This window comes from Phyllostomus discolor, chromosome 9 (assembly GCF_004126475.2).
Source record: "Phyllostomus discolor isolate MPI-MPIP mPhyDis1 chromosome 9, mPhyDis1.pri.v3, whole genome shotgun sequence".
NCBI classification, from domain to species: domain Eukaryota; kingdom Metazoa; phylum Chordata; class Mammalia; order Chiroptera; family Phyllostomidae; genus Phyllostomus; species Phyllostomus discolor.
In genome coordinates, this window is record NC_040911.2 from 67,618,913 (window position 1) to 67,642,543 (window position 23,631).

General features: G+C 44.2%; 1 pseudogene; it reads left to right on the plus strand.

The window, feature by feature from the left end:
• Positions 1-319: 319 nt before the first annotated feature.
• Positions 320-461, plus strand: LOC114507195 (annotated as a pseudogene).
• The last annotated feature ends 23,170 nt before the right edge of the window (positions 462-23,631 follow it).

A 23,631-nucleotide genomic window follows, 5' to 3' on the forward strand; every position in this document is an offset into this window, starting at 1 on the left:
AGCCAGGGCTGTAATTTCATCCTTTTTATTATAATCCCTGTCTATAGCTATACCAATTTTTTTTTACACATGCCCTAGTTGATGGATATTTGGAATGTTTTCAGTTTTTAGAAATTGTGAATAAAGCAGCTATGCACATTTATGTACAAGTCTCTTTTTTTTCTTAAGGTAACATGAATTTTTTGACAACTTATTTGAGCAACCAGATAATATAGAGTGAAACATGCAACATGGTGGTGTGGTCAATAGCTACTTTTATGTGTGGCTATTTATATTTGCATACAAGTGCTTTTGTGGACATTTAAAAAAATCACTCTTTATACTTACCTGGCAGTGGAGATACCATGATCACAGGCTTATCAATTCACTTCAGATATGCTGACACCTATGATTTCCCCAAATGTGGGAAACTTGACTGCATGATTTGTGGTAGTGGGGGACTGCATTCATGTTCTCCCCTGGAAAAAAAAATAAACAAATTAAAAGTTGCTCTTTGATAAATACCTAAGAGTAGAATTATTAGGTCACATGGTAGGTATATTCTTTAGGTCCCCAAGTGGTTGTACTATTTTCTTTTTTTTTTAAGATTGTATTTATTTATTTTTAGAGAGAGGGGAAGGAAGAGAGGGAGGAAGAGAAACATCAATGTGTGGTTTCCTCTCACATGCCCCTTGCTGGGGACCTGGCCCACAACCCAGGCCTGAGCCCTTAGACCAGGAATCAACCTGGTGACCCTTTGATTTGCAGACTGGCACTCAACTGCTGAGCCACACCAGCTAGGGCTGGTTGTACTATTTTTAATTCCTGCTGGCAAGATATAAGTATTCCAGTTTCTCTCCATCCTAGTTGATACTTGGCATTAGAAATCTTCTTAATTTTAGCCATTCTACAGGTGTTACATGGTATCTTGCTGTAATTTTATTTTGCATTTCCATGAAGACTAATAATGTTAAGTATCTTTTCATGTGTTTGTCAGCCATTTCTACAGTGTTGTAAAGGGTTTATTCATGTCTTTTGCCCATTTTTTGTGTTGTTTGCCTTCCAATTAATGAGTTGTCAAAGTTCTTTATATATTCTGAATGCAAGTCTCCTTTCAGATACCTGCTGCTGTGAATATTTTCTCCCAAACTGCTGTCTGACTTTTCAGAGCAGGCAGTTTTAATCCGGATGAAGCCTGACTTTTTCCCATGGTGTGCTGGCCTCCCTGGCCCCTCACTCCTCTCAGGTGCCCCATGACTCACTTCAATTTCTTTTTTCCTGCTTTGCAGACAAGCTTGTCCAGATCCTCTCTCCAATCTTTTATAAAATGCTTCTCAGTGCTCAGTTGAGGGGGGCGGGGAGGGAAGAGGAAGAGAAAGAGAGACAGAGAGAGACAGAGAGAGACAGAGAGGAAGACAACCCTCCTTGAAAAGAATACCTTTCTACTCCCTTTCTCACAGGTCTCTCTCTTCCTCCCCCATTCCCTGCACATAATTTCTTCCTTTTTCATTCCCTTACTTCTTAATTTGCCCTGCCCCTGTTTCTCATTTATCTTGGACCAAAGAAAGTAAAATCAGGTCTTTTTCCAACTGAGGCTTTTATGCAGAGTGTTCTATTAGAAACTTGTCTGGGTCCCATAGTACCAGAAAAAACTCTCAGGTATGTGCACCTAGAAAGTAAATCCTGTGACACCAGGAACCATAAATTACAGGAGTCTTTATTGTATGAAAAGAGGCTCCATACAGGTCATGTCAAGGAACAAATTGTATTTCTTCTCCTGGAACATTCTCACCTGTGTATGCTTCCTGCCCAGAAATAGGCCTCCTGTCAGATTAGATAGTGAAAATGTATGGAAACACTTATTAAGCTTCCTCACCTGCATCAGTCACTCACCTGGGTAGCTTTTATTATACCTTCTCCTTCTGCACCAGAGTTTGGCTTTACCCATTAGATAGACAGTGGTGGTTCTCAAAGTGTGGCCTCAGAACAACAGCATCCACATCACCTGCACTCCTGTTAGAAATGCAAATTTCTAACTACAGCAGTGGGGCTTGCACTTGAGTGCACATCAAAATTGCATAGAGGGTTTGTTCGAGTAACTAGAACAGAGATTTCTGGAGCTAACTCTAAAATCCAGTCAGTCAGTAATGGTCCTGAGAATTTGTGTTTCTAGTTCCTACTACAGTAACACACTTCGAGCACCACTGCACCAGCTGTTCTGATTCTGTTGGTCTGGGGTTAGGCAGGCCTAGTGTAGTCAATGTTTCAAAAGCAACATGCAGTTCTAATGTGTAGCCAAAGTTGAGAACTGGTCCAAGGGCTAGGTTGCAACACTGCTAGAGTTGCACAATTCCTTTGGAATAAAAGATGTTTTAAATATGGAACCTTCCTAAAGGATTTTTCCCTTGCCTAGCTTTTTTCTTATAGGTCAACCCTGCACATTGTGTGATCAGGGCCCCACACATTTCCTCTTAGAATCTGCAAAACCTTGGAGGCATCTCTGAACAGTGCTGGTGTGGGGCCTGGCTATTAGCGCTTGGCCCTAGGTGTTGTCAGAGCTATAAGAGGGCCACTTAGGGGAGCTAGTCCTTTGAGAGCTCTGGGCAGGGCCAGAGCTTGGTTGGCTGAAAAGGGATATGTCCTTTTTGATACTTATAACTGGTAAGCAGTGTCAAAATTATTGCCAAGGACTTGGGACTGGTTCTGTATATGAGGCTGTTCTATTAAACTTCCAGATGACTGTTTATTATATTACATGCAAGTCTTTGATGTTCATCCATGCTTCTGTCAAGTATGGCCAAGGCTTTTTTCATTGTTTTTCCTCTTTTACTGAGGCATAATCTACATACAGTAAAATGCACAAATTTTAAGGGAACAGTTCAGTGAATTTTTACCTATGTACCTCCATGATCGAAATCAGGCCAGCAAGTTCCCTTAACTCCTGTTTTAGTCAATTCTCACCTCTCACTGCCCCAGCCATAGGTCCGTATCGACATAGATAGATGTGTTTTACCTATTCTTAAACTTCATATGAATATAGTCACATGGGATGTGTTCTTTTTGTGTCTGGTTCCTATTTCTTAACATTGATTTTGAAATTTATCCATATTATTGTGTATAAGAGCAGTTCATTCTTTTTCTTTCTGTGCTGTACACAATATATTTACCCATTCTTCTGTTGATGGGCATTTGGGTGGTATTTGGGTTTTGGCTATTACTAATTCAGCTGTAGTATACATCTTTGTACATACATACGTCCTAGGCTGTGCATAAACACTCATTTATGCATATACTGGGAGTGGAGATGCTCAGTCATATGTATCAGTTTAATTTTAGAAGAAATTGCCAAAGAGTTCTTTAAAGTACTTGTACAAATTTGCACTCCTACCAATAGTCTGTGAGAGTTCTGGTTGCTCCACAGCCTCATCCATCCTTTCTATTCTCAGAGGTTTGATTTTAGCTATTCTAGAGAGTATATAGTCACAGCACATTGTAGTTTTAATTTTCATTCCCCTTTAACAATTGATGATCAGCATCTTTTCATGGTTCCTGGCCATTTGGACATCCCTTTGTGTAAAGTGCCTGTCCAAGTTATTTGCCCATGTTTCTCTATTGGGTATCTGAGAACTTTTAACAGAAAGTATTGTGAAATAGTGCCTTACTTATGCTAGGAATTGAGAGGGTCCCAAGTGAGTTTGTGAAAAGAAGGATGAGAGAAAGAAGGACCCTTTTTACTGAGTCTGCTCCCCAGGTCCCTGAAGCTCTGTGTTTTCTGTCTCCCCAGCACCTACGGGAGGGCCAGACACAAGATTGGAACCCAGTAAAGTTTATCAGATATGAGGATTGTCCTTTGTTTTGTTTTGTTTTGTTTTGTTTTGGGAAGGTGGGCTGTTGTGGGCCTTGCAGTCAATGATATTCATCACCCTCTACTCTTCCATCCCTCTGAAGCTGCGCCAGACATTGGATCCCTTCCAGTTATGGACAAGAGGCTCATAAGCAGCCTGAGTCCACCAGATGGTTAATACAGCCCTGACTTAGACTTGTTGATATGCCAGCTGTGATCCCATAAACACCCTTCCAGAAACTGGGGTCCTCCCCAATCCTTTGGGATTGTATCACTATTTATGACTCAATTTCTTTAAAGTTAAGATTTGCATCCAATAGCACAGGTCTCCCGGCATCTGGATCTCAATCCCCAGAATAGTTTCTCAGAGACCACCATCCACCCTCTATGCCCAGGTCTTTGCTGACCATTTGCTCTGTCTGTGATGATTTCCAGATTGGGGATTAATGTGGGATACATTGTGTTCTTTTGTATGCAGGACTCTGAAAAGCAGCCCGAGCTCATTTCCTTTGTCACCTGGCTCCCAAGCAGCACAATCAATATTTCTAAACTGAATGGAGAAATGGATGGTTTAGGGTCTTACTCATCTCCCAATTAGGCAAACCATCTTTCATTCCTGCCGCATTGGGCCAAAGGAAAAAAGTAAAACATCTTTTTATGTTTTCTGGAGACTCAAAAATTTTCATGTCTTCTTTTTTTTTATGACTTCATAAAGTCCAGACATTTCTTGATTATAGAACAGTTTTGTGGTCATTAAATTGTTTGAAATAGTAATTCCTGTTTCTGCATTGACATAATATAAGAATGTGTCCAGTTGGTAAAAAAAAAGAGAGAGAGAGAATAAAATGCTCAGTGATGCAGTTCTGGAATCCTCAGAACCAATCAATCAATCATTTAAGTAACTAACATTTATTATGTATTTCTTGGGTGACAGGCATTATATGAGGCATATGATACTGGAGATTTCAGTCTGGTGATAAAAGAATTTTCTCACTCAGTTTCTCCTCCTGGTGCTTCATTCCTGATCCTCTCCTGGTGTGAGATTTCTTCCGCACTTGTGGATCCTCTGACATTCCACTGATGGTTGTTGGACCCCAATGTCTGGCCAGTTTCCAGTGTCTGATTGTGCTAGGTTGTAATTCCATGTGCTGACAATAGGTGCCTCTCTCTTAACACTTGATGCTCCCATGGCTGAAAATTTTCCATATGACAACTGAGAACAGTGTACAATTACATTTTGTGAATTTGAAGTATTATTTTTTTTTAAAAAGTTAACTTTGAATGAAGAGTGACCTTGGGTAGTGCAGGAAAACATAAATTTTTGGAATAGTGCCGTCCAACAAAACTGTGGCAATCTTGAGTTGTCCGATGTCAGTAACCCATAGCCATATTTCACCAACTAGCGATTGATATGTGGGTAGTGCAACTGAGAAACTGAATTTTAAATTTTATTTAACTTTAGTTAATTTAAATTTAAATAGCCATACATGCCCAGTAATCACTGTTATCAGGCAGCACAGCTTTAGCATAATTTTTGTTTCTATCATTTCAGCAAAGAAAAAACAAGAAAAGCAATACAAGAACAGAGCAGCAACCAGTAATTCCCCTTCTCACAATGTCCAGATGACAATTCCACTTCAGGTTGGTTTAGTGTAAGACTGTGGAGCCAGAGAGATTTGAACCAATTCTGGCTTTGCTGCATAATAGCTGTTGTGGTCTTGGGCATAAGAGTTTATCTCTCTGAGCCTTATTTTTAAATCTGTAAATTGGGGACAATGATATCAACCTCAAGACTGTGGTGAAGAGTGAGTGAAATATAGCCCTTAGGGCACCACCAGCATACAGTAAATGCTCTGCTGCCCCTGTTGGTGATGATGATGTTGCAGTGATAGACCACTCAGATCTGAGTTGGTCACCTGCTCAGTGCCTGTACTTGAGCTAAAATCAGGATAAGGACACAGTCCAAGGTCAAGAACTGTGGCAATCTTGAGTTGAGAAAACATCAAGCAAATGGATTAGGCAGGAGTCCCCTAGGAGTCAGGCTACTATGTCAACATCAGTCACCCAGAGGTCAGAATCAAAAGGGCTTGTGAGGGGGCTGAACTGTGCTCTAAGGGGGTATGGTCTTCACCCCAACCTATGCTCTTTGGATGGCTAACCCCTGCATGGCCTCTGACTCTGCCTCCCTCTTAGGGTCCTGACTATGACGGGTGCTGGAAACACACGGACCAGCTGGATCTCCCATTCTGGGTCCAGCAGACTGGCCACCTCCACCTGTCTGGGTTATGTTAACATCTTTGTTACTAGAGGGTTTTTTCCATCACCCTAATGGTGGTTCTCGTCACCTGTACCCATCCCATCCACAGTCCTGAGTACCTGAGGTCATAACACGTGACTGTGTATGAGGTGTGAATGTGTGTGGTGAGATAGTGTGAATTTCCCTTGAAGCGGTGCTTCTCAAACTTTTCTGTGGGCACAGATCACCTGGAAATCTTGTTAACATGTAGATTCTGACTCAGGAGGCCTGGGGGTTGGGTGCTGAGAGTCTGCATTTTCCCAAGCAACCCTGATGTTGCTGTTCTTGCACCACACTAAGTAGCAAGATTGTCTCAATCAGTTGTTCTCAAAGTATGGGCCTAAAACCAGCAGCATCAGCATTCCCTAGCCAGCACCTTGTTAGAAGTACACACTCTCAGGCCCCACCCCAGACCTCCCGAATGTGGAACCCAGCAGCCTGTGTGTTAGCAAGCCTCACTAGTGACCTGAACACTAGATAATGTTTGAGAATCTCTCTTCTAAATCCCTGGTTCTCAAACTTGGACTAGTCCTTGAAATCACCTGTTTCCAGTTGTTCATTTTTTTAAAATTTGTTTTTGATTGTTCCTTTTGGAACCAAATATTTGTATATTTGGAAATCAACATCATGAAGGTATAATATACAGCAGAGTTAAAAAGTTAAGTTACTTGGCCCTGGTTGGGTAGTTCAGTTGTTCAGAGTGTGGTCTTTATATGCTAATATTGTGGGTTTGATCCCAAGTCAAAGCACATACAAAAATCAACCAATGAATGCACAAATAAGTGAAACAACAAACTAATGTCTCTCTCTCGTTCTCTGAAATAAATAAATAAATAAATAAATAACCTCTGTTACTTGCGTCCTAACCCTAGAGCTTCAGGTTTGACTGGTTGGGAATGTGGCCGGGGTATCAACACTTTTAAGTCTTCCTGGGTGGCTTGCAAGGTCAAATTTTTAAAGCCTGGCAACTCAACAGAATTACTTGGAGACCATTAAAAAGCCCTGGTGCTTGGGTCCCAGCCCAAGAGATTCTGATCTAAGGTGTTGTCTAAGCTTTGGAGTTTTTAAGGTCACCTGAGGTTGAGAACCATTGTCCTAACTGGTGGGGATCAGTGGAGTTGGTGGTGGGGGAATTCCTGCTTTACAGCTGGATTTGGAAGGTCTCTTTGTCTTTATTAGGGAAAGGGATTCTTAGATTGTCCCAAATGGGAATTTGGAAGGGTCAGCCAGGATGAGAGTTGTGGAAGAAAGGTGTTCTTGTCGTGGCATGAAAAATGCATGTGAGGGAAGGACAACCCTGAGTGCTGAAATGCCTGCAGTGCCTGAGGTTTGGGGAATTTTTTTCTTTTTCTTTTTTTAAGATTTTATTTATATATTTTTAGAGGGAGGAGAGAGGAGAGAAAAAGAGAGGGAGAGAAACATCAATGCAGGAGAGAAATATTGAGTGGTTGCCTCTCACATGCCCTCAACAGGGATCATTGCTCATAACCCAGGCACGTACCCCAACTGGAAATTGAGCCAGTGACCTTTTAGTTTGCAAGCCAGAGCTCAATCCACTGAGCCACACCAGCCAGGGTGGATATTTTTCTTTTAACTTTTTATTTTAACATAATTTTAGGCTTATAAAAAAGCTGCAAGAATAGAACAAAGAATTTTTTACTCTTTACCCAGATTCATCTGTGTATGTGTGTATTTTTTTTCTGAATAAGGTGAGAATAAGGGCAACATGATGCCCTTTACCACCAAAGATTAACTTGTACAATTTCTAAAAATATAAAGGACATTCTTTTATACAACCATAGTGCAATTACACAACTCAAGAACTTTGTATCAGTTCAATATAATGATCTAATCTGCAGACCTTATTCAGATTCAGATTTCACCAGTTGTCCCAGTAACATCTATTAGCTATCCTGTCTCTACTGTCTTCCAGTCTGGAACTGTTCCTCAGGTTCTCTTTGTCTTTTAATACATCAACATTTTGAAGAGTATGGGCTAGTTATTTTGTAGAATGTCTCTCTGTTCTGGTGTGTCTGATATATTTCTTTATGATTAGACTCAGGTTGTATTGTTGTTGTTGTTGTTGTTTTGGCAAGAGTACTATGAAAGGGATGTTGTGTTCTCAGTGCATCATATCAGGAGGTCACAAAGTCAATTTCTTGGTTTGGGAGACTTTAAAACAAATTTGGATTACCAATATTTCTAGTGAGTAGGAAAATCAAGAAACCTGTAGGGAAACTGGTGTGGTTTGCACAAACAATGGCAATTAGCTCAGATTTTTGAAGGACAGGAGCAAAGGTTCAAACGCAGAAGGGGAAAACAGGAGAATAGCTGAAAACTGATGCCCCAGGTGAACTGAGGCTATAAAAACTGCTGAAGATAATTGCATGTGCTTTTAAATTGCTTACTTTAAAAACACTAACTTGTTTTTCTGTCAATAAAAAATAAAATGTGACTATTGTGTAAAATACAAAAAGTGTAAAGAAGAAAATAGCTATTCCCTAAGTCCTACAATCAGCAACCACTGCTAATATTTTGGCACAATCCCTCCCAGCTTCCTGAAGGGGCATTTAAAGCTGTGCTGGACCATGAAACAACATAAGGTAGAACTAAGTCTTCTCTGCTGGGGAAGGTGATGTCATGCCAGTGGAGACCGGTGAGAGAGGGTGGCCTGTGTGTTCACTCACCCAATGAGGATGGCATCTATAACCTGGGACGGGGAGAGTGAAGCCAGAGAGGAGGCAGAGTGTGTACGTGAAAGCCCAGAGCAGCTGCCCTGGTCTTCCCAACACTCAGGCTGATTCCAAAAGATTGGAGATGGACAAATATTTTACTGATTTGTAGAAATAAAAGCAGAGAGGGAGAGTGTGTGGTGATGGGAAAGTCTTGAGGCTAAGCTCTGTGCACTCCTGATTCAGGTTGGGGAGGCCCACAGGGGCAGGGGCAGACAGGGAGGCACCCAAAGTAGCCTTCGCAACTGTCTGTCCAGGTGGGTATTTCTCATTCCTGTTTTACAGACATGAAAACCGAGACTCCAGGGTAAAAGATGTGGCAGATACCATCAGTGCTCAACCCAGTGTCCTTGGTCACCCAGCACTTACCCCAGAGAGTTCCAGTATGAGCTGATGGCTTCCTGCATCTCCCTGTAGGGTGATCTCTGGCCTTTGGAGCATGGGGAATTAACACCCAAGAGAGTGACTTTCAACCAGGGAACTGAAGGTGAATACCTTAACTTGTTTGCTTCTTGGTGAGACAAATTTCTTTATTGTGGTAAAAAAAAATACATTACGTATGATTTACCATCTTAGTCATTTTTAAGTTTGTAGTACATAGTGTTAACTACATGTGCCTTGTTATACAACAGGTCTCTAGAACTTTTTCATCTTACACAACTAAAATCCTAGACCCACTGAACAACTCCCCTTTGTCCCTCCCCCCAGCCCTGACAACCACCATTCTGCTGTCTCTATGAGTTTGGCAACTTTAAATACTACATGTAAGTGGAGTCATGCAGTATTTGTCCTTCTGTGACTGGCTTGTTTCACTTAATGTTTTCAAGGTGCATCTATGTTGCAGCATGTGACAAAATTTCCTTATTTTTTAGGCTGAAAAATATTCCACTTAGGTATATATCACATCTTTTTTATCCATTCATCCACCAGTGGACACTGGATTGCCCCCATGTCTTGGCTATTGGAAAAGATGCTATAAACATAGGTGTGCAGATACTTCTTTGAGATCCTGTTTTCAATTATTTTGGATGTATACCTAGAAGTGAGATTGCTGGATCATATGGTAATTCTATTTTTATATTTTTGAGGAATGTTCATACTCAAAAATTTAAAATTTGAGCAGTTGCACCATTTTATTGATGAGACAATTTTGAGTTGAGTTTTACACATTCTTTCAGAGGCCCCCCAGAGGGACGGACCACCATGGTGACATAGTCATAAATGCTCTCTTTCAATTGGCTGCCTTCTCTTCCTTTTCTCACCTCCCCACTCTCCTACCTGGGTTTCCTGGAATAACCACCCAAATAAACTACATGTATCATGACTTTCTCACAGGGTCTGCTTCTGGCTGGAAAGTCAACTAAGGCCAGTCAGTTGCTTCAGGTTGCAAAATTAATAAGTGATTTATTGGAATATTTATTTCTGTATAATAAACCACCTAAAACTTGATGGTTTAGACAACAAATTATAATCACTCATGGTTCTGTGTTGTGACTGAGCTCGGCTGGGTGGTTTTCACGTGGGGGTGTAACATGGCTGCAGTCAGATGTTAGTGGGGTGGAGGCGTGTGAAGGCTTAGTTGTGCTGGACCTCCATGATGGCTGCTCCATGCTGGCAGTTGGTGGCTAGCAGCTTAACTGGGGCTGTCAGCCAGAGTGTCCATAAGTGGCCTCTTTATGTTGCATGGGCTTCCTCACAGGATGTGGCTGGCTCTAGAGAGGAACGTCCTAAGAATGACATTCCAACAGGCAGGAATAGAGAACTGCTAGCCAGGCAAAGGCTTGGTCCAGTGACACTTCCACCATATGCTATTGGAGAAAGCACTTTTAGGCTCACACAATTTCAAGGGGGTAGAGAAATGGACTCCAGCTCTTGATGGCAGTGGAAGTCAGGTTCACATTACAGAGGAGTACATGAGATGGGAGATATTTTTGTGGCCATCTTTGGAAAATACAGTCAGCCACAGTGATGGAATAAAGACTCAGATCCTGGCAGTGTGAGTTGAGAAACCAAAATCTCAACTGTTTGGCTGCCTGCACTTAAGAGATACATTCTAGGGCACAGGTGGCAAACACAAGGCCTGCGGGCTAAATCCGGCCCTCTACCTTGTTTTATCCACCAACACCTTGTTTCTACCCAGCAACAGTGCCGAACTCTTGCTTAACTGTTAAGGAGTAGTTACATTTATACCATCCTAAAATTAGCCCTTTGAAGGTAACCATGAGGCTGATGTGGCCCCTGGTGAAAATGAGTTTGACACCCCTGTTCTAGGGATTCTTGACATTTCTAGGGAGGATTCTGGAGAACTGGCAATAATGCCAAACAGGAAATGCTGTTTTTGTTTATTATGGCCCAATTTTTACATCCAGACTGATGTGGCCTGGAGAAGTATAGGTATCAAGTGAGTTCCAGAAAGTAGAGAGAGTATCTGATGTTGACTTTTGGACAATGACAGACCATGACATGGCTTAGTTGTAACTGTTAGAAAAGAATGCAGTGATCATGAGGCAGAAACCTTGGGGTGTGTGTGTGAGCTGTGCCAAGCTGTGGTGGGCTAAATAACAACCTCCCAGCGATATCATCAGGTCCTAATATCTGGAGTTGGTAGATGTTACAGAGAAAAGGGTCTTTGCAGGTGTGTTTAAAGATTTTGAAACAGATCACCCTGAATTGTCTGGGTGGGCCCTAAATGCTATCACAATTGTCCTTATAAGAGTGAGGCAGAGGGAGACACAACACGCACACACAGGAGAAAGTAATGTGAAAACAGAGCAGGAAAAGATTTGAAGATGTTGGACTTGAGACTTGAAAATTGGCATGATTTGGCCATAGACCAAGGAATGCCAGCAGGCCTGAAAGATGAGAGGCAGAAATGGGTTCTGCTCTAGAGCCTTCAGAGAGAACACAATGCTGCAGCACTTTGATTATGGTCAAGTGGTACTGATTTCAGACTTCTGACCTCTAAAACTGGGAGAGAATAAACTTTTATTGTTTTTTTTTTTTAATTTTACTTATTTATTTTTAGAGAGAGGGGAAGGGAGGGAGAAAGAGAGGGAGAGAAACGTCAGTGTGTAGTTGTCTCTTGCATACCCCTAACTGGGGACCTGGGCTGCAACCCAGGCATGTGCTCTGACTGGGAATCAAACTGACAACTCTTTGGTTCCCAGGCCTCAATCCACTGAGACACACCAGCCAGGGCTCCTTATCTCCATTTCATTTAATTATTTTTCTGGAGTTTTGATCTGTTCTTTCAAAACATGATCTTGTCGTGTTTTTTTGTCTTCTCATTTTGGCAGTGTCCCTGTGTTTGTTACTATATATTAGGTAGAGCTGCCATGACTCCCTGTCTTGGTAGCATGGCCAAATGTTTTAGGTGTCCTGTAGGGCCCAGTGACACAGCCTTCCCTATCACCCAAGCTGGGTACTAAGTGTGCACCCTTCGTGTGGGCTGAGTGCACCCTGTTCATGTAGTTGAGCCTTGATTGTTGTTGGCAGGTCAATGGGAAGGATTTACCCAGACCAGTCTGCTGTAAGGACTGGCTGTGGTCACTGGTCACCAACCCACGCCCTCCATGGAGTATCAGCTGTGCAGGGGCAGGGTGGTGGTGCTCTGATGTTGTTTGTAGCTGTCCACTGAGTGCATAGGCTTTGGGGTTTCCCAGGTGGTGCAGGTCAAGGTCATCCCCCATCTGTGTTCTGCCTGGGACCACTCTACAGGAACTATAAAGTAGTCTGAGATGGCTGCTACTTGTGCTGGGCTTGGAGATTCCCAGGCGAAGCCAAGCTATGAATCTAGGTTGGCTGCTGCTGGTGCCAGGCCTGGGGCCACTTAATAAGAGGTATGGGGGCTGGGGACTTGCTGATGCTGGCTGCCACTTGTTTGATAGGATTTAGGAAGTTGTGAAGCATGAGCCAAGACCAGCTATTCATATGGAAAAGTCACTGTTAACAGTTTTGGTAGGTCCTTAAGTTGGGTGCAACAGAGCCTCAGGGGATCTCCAGAGCCAGAAAAACAGTGTTAGCCAGGTAGATGGAGTCTCAGATATGGCACCTGCCTGCTGGCTCTGTGGCTCTTTTGGGCAGAGGGCTCAGAAGAGGGACAATGGCTTCTGCCCAGCTATCTGTCTGGGAGAAAGCCGCCCCCTAGCTGTTTCCTGATGCCAGACACTTCAGTTCCTCCCAGTATGCCACTGGTGCCTTTTAAGCTGCTACCCTGGTGCTGGAGTTCAGAGGGAGTGAGTCTGAGTAAGTCCCTGTGTGGGTTCTTTAAGGGAAACTGCTTGGGACTCCATCAGTTTCTTCTACCAGCTCAATCTCTGCTGGTTTTTGCAGCCAGAAATTATGGGGTTTATCTTCCTGGCACTGGAACCCTTGGCTGGGGAGCCTGGTGTGAGGTTGAGACTCCTCGCTCCCAAGATGTCCCTCCCAAGGTTTTATCTACCACACTTGGATGTGGGACCAGCCCTTTCCATGTCTCTGCCCCCTTACCAGTCTGGATGGATGTGGTTTCTTTAATTACATTGTCAGACTTCCATTTAACTCCATTTCTGATGGTCCTGAGAGATGCTTGTACTATATTGCAGTTGTAATTTTGATGTGGTTGTGCAAGGAGGCAAGCTGTGTTTACCTATGCCTCCATCTTGACTGAAAGTCACTTTGTTCCATTTTTAATACTCCCTTCATTTTTAGGAATGAGAGACAGCATGGTAAAGAATCAGGAATCTGTGACTTTGAATAGGTCACTGAATTAGTGACCATTTTCTCCTCTATGTCCATTCTCTGCCTTTCTTTGCTCTGAGCCTCTTTTTGGATTTGAGCATCCAGAATATTAAATTAATGCCATGAAACATATCACCCTGTGTATAAAACACAGTGGCCTAAAGCCACAATAATGATGTAATGTTTCACAATTTCTGTAAGTCCAGAATCCAGGAGCAGCTTAGCCAGGCAGTCCTGGCTCAAGATCTCTCATGAGGCTGTCATCAAGCACAGCTGGGTCTGCATCATCTGAAGGCTGAACTGGGGCTGGAGCACCAGCTTCCAAGAAGGTTCACTCATGTAAATGGTGAGTTCATGCTGGCCGCTGGCAGGAGCCTTAGTTCTTCACCCTATAGATTTCTCCACAGGGTTGCTTGAGTGTCCTCACAACATGGCAGCTAGCTCTCCCCAGAAGAAGGGATCCCAGAGAGAGAAAGGTAGAAGCCACAATATCTGTTCTGACCTAGTCACATTCTGTCACTTCCATAATCCATTACATAGGTAAACCCTATATAATGTGGGAGGGTACTGCATCACATCTGGAGTGCCAGGAGATGGGGTCCATTTTGAAGCCCAGCTACCACAGGGATAGGGGTGGGGAGGTGATGTGGCTTAAAGAAAATCTGGAGATATGAAAGCCGGAGGGTATGATGAAATTAGCTCCAACTCAGGTTGGCCAAGTTTTGGCCCTGGTTTGAGGTGGAGATCTCCGTTCATTGGTCCTGTCCGTATGTTTCTGCACATGCTGGAAGGGAGTGAAGACCTCCTTTGAGCCTTGCCAGGATCTCATTACTGCATCCACCAGGCAGGGCTTGGGGGAAGGATGATGCATTGTGAAGACAAGAGCAGTGGAGCTGCTGGCGGGAGACAATGACTTCCATTGAGGAAATATGACATAATGAACCAACCAGTCCACAGCCACCAAGTCAGAAAACAATAGGCATTTCAAGAGGGCACAGGAGGTGTTGCTGAACGGGCCGGCAACCCAGCACCATGCCCTGCACACCCTCTCCACTCTGCCATCTCAGAGCCAGTGCCAAGGGAGAAATTCTGCTGGGATTTGTCTGAAAAGGTCAGTTGTTTAAAACAGCTTTTTAAATACACAGTGCCTTCTAACCTTGGTGCAGTTTGTCCTTGCTTATTTCAAAGTGATGCTTTCCTGATTAGTCTTCCAAGTTTATAAAGCCACCATTACCCATTAGTATAAGGTGAGAAGAGATTAGGAACTAGAAGGAGAGGGTTTGAGCATGAATTGTTTAAAACAATCATACAGACACACTGAGGTTCTGTTTCCATGACGTCTGGCTTTGTGATCACATGCCCAGCAGAGTGCTGGCTGACATAGTGTCTCAGGAGCCCGGCCTGTGGACAAAACCACATGTCTGCTGGCAGGAGGTCTGTGGTCAGCTTGGGCCTTGGAGTTGAGCAGAGCCCCCAGTTAGATGCAGAGTCTGTCCTCAGGGGTGTCATATGTGAAATTATTAACAGTGAAGTACAACTTTGCAATGATGTCTCGTACCTGGGACATGGAGAGCACAGAAGAATCCCCTCAAAAGCACTTTCACTGGAAAATGCTTGCCAGCTGCTAGGTCACCCATGGCAGCCGGCACAGTAATAGTAGACCTGGGTATTCCTGATGGGTGCAACAAGAGAGAACATCTTTGGGAAAGACTCTGCTGATTGGGTGTTTAAAGATCATAGTTTAATTGTAAGGCTGCTTGGAAAATTTTCCAGAGCTGTTGGGGAGGCTGGTATTTCGATTGGGATTTAGCCACTTAACCAATGGGGTGAACTTTTGCACATTAATTTGCACCTTCTTGGAATGTATGGCTGACATCCGGTGGCCTTCCAGCAGCTGCTCCCCCTTTCAGCAGCCTTCTAATTTCCTTTTGGGGAACTATCTGCCCTCCCTGCTGCCACCCCATTTGGATGTAATCAAGGAAGTCCCTGGAGGGAATTTTGCAGGAAATGTGCTTAACTCAAAGTCAATCCAAGTTTGCTTCACACCTGTATTCACCTGAATGTCTGGGATCCTGAACAGCTCTGAGTAAGCTGAATTTTCCATAAATAAAACCATATTTTGCTCTGGCTGGCATGGCTCAGTGGATTGAGCGTGGGCTGAGAACTAAAGTGTCGCAGGTTTGATTCCCAGTCGGGGTACATGCCTGGGTTGCAGGCCATGACCCCCAGCAATCGCACATTGATGTTTCTCTCTCTCTTTCTCCTTCCCTTCCCTCTCTAAAAAATAAATAAATAAATAAAATCTTAAAAAAAACAAACAAACCATATTTTAATTACAGGGGAAGTTTGTTATTTAAAGATAACTAGTTGAAAATGTTTGTAAAACAAAAAAAAATCAGTTGTATAAATAAATCAATCAGTTGTGCAAATAACTAGTTTCTGTGCACTAAATTCATAATTTCTAACTGGGTAGTATATCTTCAGAAGATTTGTGAAAGTATACTTTTGCTCCTTCTTGTACCCCTCTGAGCCTTCCTTGGTCCCTGCCTCCTATGACCTGTGTCCTGGGATTCTGGGCTGTTAAGTTTGCATCAGTGGGAAGTCATGACATCTGGTTTCCAGTTGGGTCCACTCAATGAGGTGATAATTGAAGAAAAGTGAGGTCTGGATATTTGTCCCCCAGCTCCTTCCTTTCTGGATCCTCACAGGTTGAGTGTATCTGTTCCCCTTAAAGGCTCCAGCTCTTCTCCAGGGACCTCTATATTGGGTTCCAGTAATTGCCCCTTCAGTTTCAGCAATGATCGCTTTATGTTGTTGGCCCCAGGATTTTGCATCATTCTGCACTGGTTTCCTAAATTATTCCTTCACTTTTATAAAAAGTCTTGTTATCAAACTCCTCTCAAGTTGCCCAGTTTGAGTGTGCCATTGTGTCCCCAGGGACTGTGACTAATATGATATTCAATATTTTACTCTGTACAATGTTTTTAAAAGCTCTGTAGTGTTCTCTTCTCTTTTGAAGGCCTCTGGAGAGATATGATGTGTGTATTCAACTGAATTGTTATTGTTTGAACTTAAAAAGTAGAGCTGGCCTTTGAAGAAAGAGAATAGTAGCTTGTGCCTTCCTTCAGTGCAAGAGTGAATTGTGTTTTAAAAGTTACATCTTCTGGGGAACATGGCCCAAACCTAAGATGGTTTCATTCCCCAGGGGGAATAACTCCAGAAACCTCAGAGTAAGTCAAAGCAGGACTGGAGAGAAAGGATGCCCTGTCTGCCACAATACTGACTGTGGTGAGCTTCAAATGAAAGCCAGATCAAGGGCTGGGGGTGGAGGAAAGAAATCAGTATGGAGTGAGTGGATAGCCTGCTTCAAAAGGAATCTTGGGAGTTGCCTCTGGGGAAGGGACATGTGTCCCAAACACCAGTGATAGTTCCTACAAAAACATCCTAGGCTAAGGGACAAGTCAAGGAAATAAAACACTGGTAGGACATCCAGTGGCAGGTTAGGTGACTGCTTAACATGGTGACATACATCTATAGTACAGAGGAATATCCAGTGACACGGGAGCGGTTCCTGGTGATAAATGGGTAAAAGTAGGTTACAGCACATACTGCAATAGTAAGCCCATTTTTGTGGAATAATTTCTATATTTATTCAGAGTATATAAACTCATGAGCAGGAGGGGAGCCATGTTTGGCTACATTCGAAGTGTAGCAGAGAGAGGGGAAGAAGGAGAGAAGCAGACATGGAGAGACCAAAGGAACCAGCAATGGGAACCTGAATGTAATTCTTCATTCCAGTCAGGACTCCCAGTGCCTTTTCATAATTCCCCCTCTTCTCCTGAGTGGGTCTTAAAAAGGGGTCTGTCATTTGCTGTGTTGGAAATACCAAGAAGGTTAGCATTGCTATTATCATACCCATTTTCTAGAAGTGAAAACAGGTTGAGGAAGCCCAGCAGCTTAAAAGTAAAAGTGGCATTGAGATTTGAGCCTTGGTCATCTGAGTCCAATGCTGAATATTTGCTGCTTTGCTGGAACCAGATGCCTCCAGATCTGGGGGTCAGAGAAACAGGAGCTAAGCAGCAACCCAGTGGGGATTACTAAGGCATTTGCTTAATGGAGGGGCTGCTCATAGCTGGGTGGGCCAAGTGAAGGAACCACAAGTAGCACTAAGGCACCAGTAACAGCAGTGGGGAAAAGGCCAGAGGAGAAAGAGCATTTCCAGTCACTAGTAAGAGGAGGGTTACCTGACAGAGGAAGGAGTGGAGAGCAGAATAAATTCTCTGCCTTTTCTCTCCCAGAACCCCAATCTCCTTCCAGCTTCTCCTGTAGGCTGGCTACAACAGGAAGAGGAAAACTAGAGGTCCAGGGAACATAGTCCCTGGGGTTCTGCTCTTCAAGGTGCAAGCAAGGCAGGAATGATCTGGGATGCAGAGTCTAGCTGAGTCCAAAATCCCCTAGGCATGTAGGACAACAGGGCACCAGGTGTGGACAGAGTGGTTTTCCAGGAAAGCCACCAGAGTAGCCAGATTGGTGGCTGGCACAAGGGCGGAATTCTCCCAGTCTCCCCCCAAGAAGTGGTGCCCCACCTCATGACTCACCTCTCCTCCCTCCCCTTGCCCCTTTCTCCCACATCTTCCTTTCCTAGAATCTATTTTCTTTCTCCTTCCCCTTCCCTACACAGTGAGAACACCTGGGGGACAGAGGGCATACATAAAGTTACTTCTTGCCCCAAATGTTTACTGCCTGAAAACAAATGCTTGCTGTGTATGTGCAACAGGGGGTGAGCACAGGCAGGGAGACAGGAAGCAGGAGGCCAATAGTGGGTGTGTGGTTACCGGTGTGGGTACCTGGGACCCACTGGACTGGGATCATCTAAGGAACCAGATGGGGTGCACCTAAGAATTGTGCCATTGGGAAGGGGAAGCTGTAGGATTTACCTACTAACTGACCCCATGGGTGGAGGGTGGCCCCTGGTGGCATTGAATCCCCACCACTTCTGGGCTGTGCTGAGCACAGGCTGAGGGGCTGAGAAAGTTTTCATTTCAGCTGGAGAAGCAAAGCGATTTGGGTGCTTGAGGTGAGAGCTGTGTTCCTTCCCAGGAGCTGTTCACCTAAGGAGCTCAGAGGAGGACCCATGAAGGAGAAACTCTCTCTTCACTGGAGGGCCACCTCCCGAGCCCCCGCCGTGTGCACAAAGGTGAATAGAACAAGACACCTGCCGAGCTAACCATGGCCCATGTCCTGGAGGTACTAAGATAGAGATGCAAAGTGCTATGGGGCTGTATAGACCATGTCCGGCTCACAATAAAAGTTTGTGGCAGGAAGGTTCCTTGCAGTGGAGTGAATGAAGGAGACTGGAGAAGACAGATTTAAATGGTTGAGAAGGGCTTTAACAGTTGGAGAGGACTCAGAAAGGGTGCTTCTGGTTCAGCTGTAGGACAGGTACCCAAGAGCATGCAGGCAAAGGGACTGGTGCTACAGTGGGGGACAAGGGGTGAGATGAGCCTCAGCAGGAAAGTGGGTCTAATGATAGTCTGGTGGACATGGCTTTTGCCTGAAGACAGTAGGGACCACCACAGGTCTTTGTGCCCTTCATTGCTGTCTTTTTCAAAATGGGTTGAAATGTGTGGGGAGACAGGGACTCAATTAGGGGAGAGCTGGATGGAGCCCTTCAGCTGCCAGCTGGACTGATCCTCGAGGGGACAAGGGGCCTCAGAGGGACTGAAGCTGCCCACATTGAGCCAGTGAGCTTGGAACTGGCCACTGCTTGCTGGAGCCTGCCAGAACCATATGAGGTGCTTCAGCAGAGGGTGTCCCTGCCACCTGGGCCGCAGACTCCAAGTGGCAGCCTCAGAGGAGACTCCAATGACTGGATCACAGTGCCTGGCAGAGGAAGGGAGGTGTTGGCCCTCCTGGTGGGGCACACAGACCAGCCTTTGTGCTGAGGGGTGCAGGAGCTGTGTGGGTTGTCTGCTTGCTCAGTGCCAAGCTCAACACAAGCTCTCTCTGTGGGGCCCAGGCCACGGCTGGAGGCGGGACACTGGCTAAGGCAAGAGAACAGGTTTTCCATGGAGCAGCTCCACTGTGGTGTGTTGGGTGACAGCCCTGCAGAGATTTGGTGGGAAGATGGCAGTCTGGGTACAGGAGGTCCGTGGAGAAGGTTCCTTTGGGCCAGCCAGGTAATACCACAGAGCCAGCAGCTGTCACAGTCTGGCCTGAGCTGAAGGCTCTCCAGACTTGCCCCCTTGCTGATTAAAGCTGCTCAGTACCTAGGACCCATGGGGCCTCCTGACGGGCCTTACACATCTCAAAAGGCCAGAGTTTCAAAGGTATAACCCTGAAATGTTAGTGTGTTTGCTCTGGTGAAATTCCTGGTGAGTTGATGGGTTCCTGTGAGTCTCTCATTCAGAATCCTACCTTCTCAGGCCCCTGATCAGTTCCTCCTTGACTATTTTCCCTGGCCACCCCTCTGGATATTTCTCTGGCAGCAAAGGCTCTGCAATTTGCTCAGGTGGTCTCACCAGACAGGGCTGGCCTCACAAGCATGCAACCTGTGCAGTCACACAAGGCCCTGTGCTCAGAAGGACCTCCAGCTTCTTAATGCTCTGCTGTCACCATCTTGAAATTCTTAATGATTTTTTAACAAGGGCTCCCCCATTTGCATTTTGCACTGGACTTCACAAATTATGTAGCTGTTCCCACCTCAGGGCTCAGGGAGGGGACAGCTCAGTTTGAGGAGGAGAGGAGGTCCTCAGTTACCTGCCATCTCTAAGTCCCTCTGACCTCCCCAACTCAGGGTAGGACTAGAGGGATTAACTGGCAGTCTCTTAAACATTTTTCAAACATCAAATTACTCCAAAACCTCTCACAAAATTATCTTTAAAAATAATTATTTCTTTGAAATTATACATGGTTATTGCGGAAAGTTGAAACAATACCGAAAAATACTAAGAAGAAAGCAAAGGAAAAAATTTAAATTCGATCACAGAGAAGTAGCCACTATGAGCATTTTGGTGAACATTTTTATGGTTCTGTGTGTGTCTTTGTGTGTGTATTTATATACCATCTTAGTCAGCTCCAACTGTTGTAACAAAAATGTCATTGTTTGGGCATTTTAAACAACAAACACTTACTGCTCAAAATTATAGAGACTGGAAAGTCCAAGATTGGTGTGCCAGGAGTCTGGTAAGCACCTCTTCACATGGCAGAGAGCAAGCTCTAGTCTCTTTTTCTTCTCCTTTTAAAAAATATATTTGATTGATTATGCTATTACAGTTGTCCCATTTCCCCCCCTTCACTCCCCTCCACCCTGCACACCTCCCACCCACATTACCTGCCTTTAGTTCATGTACATGTGTCATAAGTTCTTTAGCTTCTACATTTCCTATACTATTCATGCCCTTCCTCTGTCTATTTTCTCCCTACCGTCGATGCTACTTATACTCTGTACCTTTTCCCCCCTCTCTCCTCCTCCCACTCCCCTGTTGATAACCCTCCATGTGATCTCCATTTCTGTGCTTCTGTTCCTGTTCTAGTTGTTTACTTAGCTTGTTTTTGGTTTTGTTTTAGGTGTGGTTGTTAATAACTGTGAGTTTACTGTCATTTTACTGTTCATATTTTTTATCTTCTTTTTCTTAGGTAAGTCCCCTGAACATTTCATATAATAAGGGCTTGGTGATGATGAACTCCTTTAACTTGACCTTATCTGAGAAATACTTTATCTGCCCTTTCATTCTAAATGAAAGCTTTGCTGGGATGTAAGTCCTTGCCTTTCATGACTTGGAATGCTTCTTTCCAGCCCCTTCTTGCCTGTAAAGTCTCTTTTGAGAAATCAACTGACAGTCTGATGGGAACTCCTTTGTAGGTGACTGTCCCCTTATCTCTTGCTGCTTCTAGTATTCTCTCCTTAATTTTAATCTTGGGTAATGTAATTATGATATGTCTTGGTGTGTTCCTCCTTGAGTCCAACTTCTTTGGGACTCTCTGAGCTTCCTGGACCTCCTGGAAGTCTATTTCCTTTGCCAGAATGGGGAAGCTCTCCTTTATTATTTGTTCAAATAAGTTTTCCACTTGTTGCTCTTCCTCTTCTCCTTCTGGTACCCCTATAATTTGGATGTTGGAACATTTAAAGATATCCTGGAGGTTCCTAAGCCTCTCCTCATTTTTTTGAATTTTTGTTTCTTCATTCTTTTCTGATGGTATGTTTTTTTCTTCCTTCTGGTCTACTCCATTGATGTGAGACCCAGCTTTCTTTCCATCACTATTGGTTCCCTGTGCATTTTTCTTCATTTCACTTAATGTAGCCTTCATTTTTTCATCTAATTTGTGACCATACTCAACCATTTCTGTGAGTATCCTCATCACCTGTGTTTTGAACTGTGCATCTGATAGGTTGTCTATCTCTTGGTCACTTAAAAGTATTGGCTCTGGATCTTTCATTTGTTCTGTTTGAGCCATCTTTTTTGCGGGGGGGGGGGGGAATCTGGTCACGCCTGTTACATGTGAGGGGTGGAGCCTTAGGTGTTCATCTGGTGGGCCACCCAGTCACTGGGTTGTGATGTTGTATGTGGGGGCGGGGTCCAGGAGGGAACAATGGTGCTTGCTCCACTCTCTGTCAGATTCAGTACCCTCTGCTGTTTCCCACAAGCAAATTGGGCCCTTCTGGCACTGGTTCCCGAGGAGGTAGGCTTGTGTACATTCTAGGACTCTGTGGGTCTCTCCAACAAACTCTCCTGTGAGGCTGGGAATCTCTCCTGGCACCTCAACCTCCACAAGTGTGTTCAGTCAGTGCTTTTAGGCTTTATTTCCTGGCGCTAGGTCCCTGGGTTGCGTGGTGTATCTCGATGCCTGTTTTTCACCTGGTTTATCTGCATGCAAATGCGTGACTGTGGACAGCCCACTGCCTTGCGCTCCTCACTGGGTCTGCTTGTTGCCTCCCTATGCCCAGGGTCTGCTAGCCGCTACCTGAGCACCTGGGGTCTGCACGCCTGGGTCTGCCAGCCACTGCTTTTTCCTGCCGCAATCCATCTCTGCTGGCCTTCAAATTCGCCCCTCTCACCAGTCTGGATGAGTGGTTGCTGGACTTCTGTACAGTTCAGATTTTTGTCCTGGTTGTTTTTTATTTCTAAATTTTTGTTGTCCTTAATTTTGGTTGTGTGAGGAGGCACAGTGTGTCCACCTACACCTCCATCTTGGCCCTCTTTTTCTTCTTATAAGGACACTAATTCCATCATGGGGGCTCCACCTCATGACCACATCTAAAAGTAGTTACCTCCCAAAGGCCTCACCTCCTGGTACATTCACACTAAGAGTAGGGTTTCAACACCTGAATTTGGAGAGGGACACAAACATGTGCTCATACATGTGTATGAATGTATATGCCCATGTGCATGTATTCATGTGTTCATATTCATTTATATATCCACACACATTTACTCACATCCAATTTTATATACAGGGTATGTATGATATATTTTTAATATATATTATATACATATATATGTTACTTTACATTAGATCTGGGCTGTTTAAAGTCCAGGGCATATAGACTTACCTCACTCATTTCTAACAGCTGCCTAGAGGTTCATTGCACTAGTAAGCCATCATGAGTGACTTAATCAGCACCCCCTCACCATACGCACATGTCAGTTGTTGCCAAACTTTCACTCTTAAAATAACGCTGTAATTAAAATCCCTAAATATACATCCTGAGGGGAGGAGGTCTGATGTGTAGACAGAGGGATTAGAACATTATTTAAAACCCCTAATGAGTGGGCAAATTAGATGGGGTGACATCGGAGCCACTAGAGTTTAAACAGTTATTCCCAAACCTGACTGGATTTCTCTCTCCAAGAATGTGTGGAATATCCCAATCCAAACTCCTGGGCCTGCCCACCACCCCTGTCCCCCCCACCAGCTGTCTGCCCTCCCCACCAGCTTGAAACCTTTTTTTTTAATCAGCCCCTGGAAGAGACCTTTTCTTTCCCTCTTGACCTCTGGCTGGTGTTCTCTGTGAGAAGGAACAATGATAGTTCTCTGCTCTGAGAGACAGTTGTCTTTGG